Raw genomic sequence first — 1,841 nt, forward strand, 5'->3', positions numbered from 1 at the left:
ATATAATATATAATATATATTTTTAATAAATTTTAATTTTAATTTTAAATATATTATATTTTTTTAAATATATATATATATATATTATATTATATATAAAAAAAAAAAATTTTTTTTTTTTAAAAAAATTTTAAATTAAAATAAAATATAATATAATTATATATAAAATTTTTTATAAAAAAAATTAATATAATAAAAATAATATATATATATATATAAATAATAATATATTTTTATATTTTAAATTATATATATTATATAAATTATAATTTTTAAAAATTTTAAATTTTTTTTTAAAAAATTTATATTTTATATTATATATTTTTTTTTAAATATTATTTTTTTAAAAATAATTATATATATAAAAAATTTTATTTTATTATATTTTTATATAAAATATTATATATATATATTTTTTAAAATATATATATTTATATAAAAAAAATTTTTTTAATATTTTATATATTAATCAAAAATTTTTTTTTTAAAAAAAAATTAATTTTTAATAAAAATTTATAATTTTATATTTTTTTTTAAAAATATTTTTTAAAATTTTTTAAAATAATATTATTTTAAAAAAAACAAACAAACAATAAAAAAAAAAATAATAAAAAAAATAAAAAAAAAAAAAAAAAAACAAAAATAAAAAATATAATATAATATATTTTTAAATATTTTTTAAAAAAATTTTTATATAAATAAAAATTTAAAATTTTATTTATTTTATAAAAAAAAAAAAAATATATATTATAAAAAAAATAATTTTTAAAATTTAAATATATATATAAAATTTTTAAAATAAAAAATTTAGAAAAAAAAAAAAAAACCCATAAAACAAAAAAAAAAAAAAAAAAAAAAAAAAAAAAAAAAAAAACAAATTTTTTTAAAAAGAAATATAAAAAAAAAAGGGATTTTTATATTAAAAAAAATATAAAAATTATAAATAAAAATCAATATAAATAAAAAATTTATAATAAAAAATATAGAATATAAATTAATTAGATAAAAATATATATAAAAAAAATAAAAAAAAAATTTTAAAAATTAATTTTAAAAAAAAAAAAAAAAAAAAAAAAAAAAAAAAAAAAAAAAAATATATTAAAATTTATAAAAAAATTTATAAATAAAAAATTTTTAATAAATTAAATATTTAAAAATATATAAAAAATATATTAATATATTTAAAAAATTTTAAAAAATAATTAAATATTATTTTTTAATAAAAAAAAAAATTATATATAAATATAAAAAATAATTTAAAAACAAAAAAAACATAAAAAAACCCCAAAAAAAAAAAAAAAAAAACAAAAAAAAAACCCAAAAAAAAAAAACAAAAAAAAATTTATATATATTTTTAAATATATATTTTTTTTTAAAAAATTATATAAATTTTTTCCAAAAACAAAAATAAAAAAACAATAAAATATAAATAATATAAAAATTTTTTTAAAAAAAGAAAAAAATTAAAAACAAAAAAAAAAAAAATTTATATCAAAAAATTTTTTAATATTTTTTTTAAAAAATAATAAAATATATATTAAAAAAAAAAAAAAAAAAAAAAAAACAAAAAAAAATTTTTTAAAATTTGTTTTTATAAAAATTTTATTTAAAATTAAAATAAATATAAAAAAAAAAAAAATAATGTTTAAAATTTTTTTGAAAAAAAAAATTTTAAAATAATTAAATATTTTAAAATATAAATATAAAAGAAAAAAAAATTTTAAAAATTAATTAAAAGAGTAAATATAATAATTTTTAAAAATATTTTTAAATTTTTTATTTAAAAATTTAATAATTAATTTTTTTTTTTGGGGTTTGTGGGGGGGGGGGGGTTTTTTCCC

The sequence above is a fragment of the Penaeus monodon genome, chromosome 29, assembly GCF_015228065.2.
Source record: "Penaeus monodon isolate SGIC_2016 chromosome 29, NSTDA_Pmon_1, whole genome shotgun sequence".
Lineage (NCBI taxonomy): Eukaryota > Metazoa > Arthropoda > Malacostraca > Decapoda > Penaeidae > Penaeus > Penaeus monodon.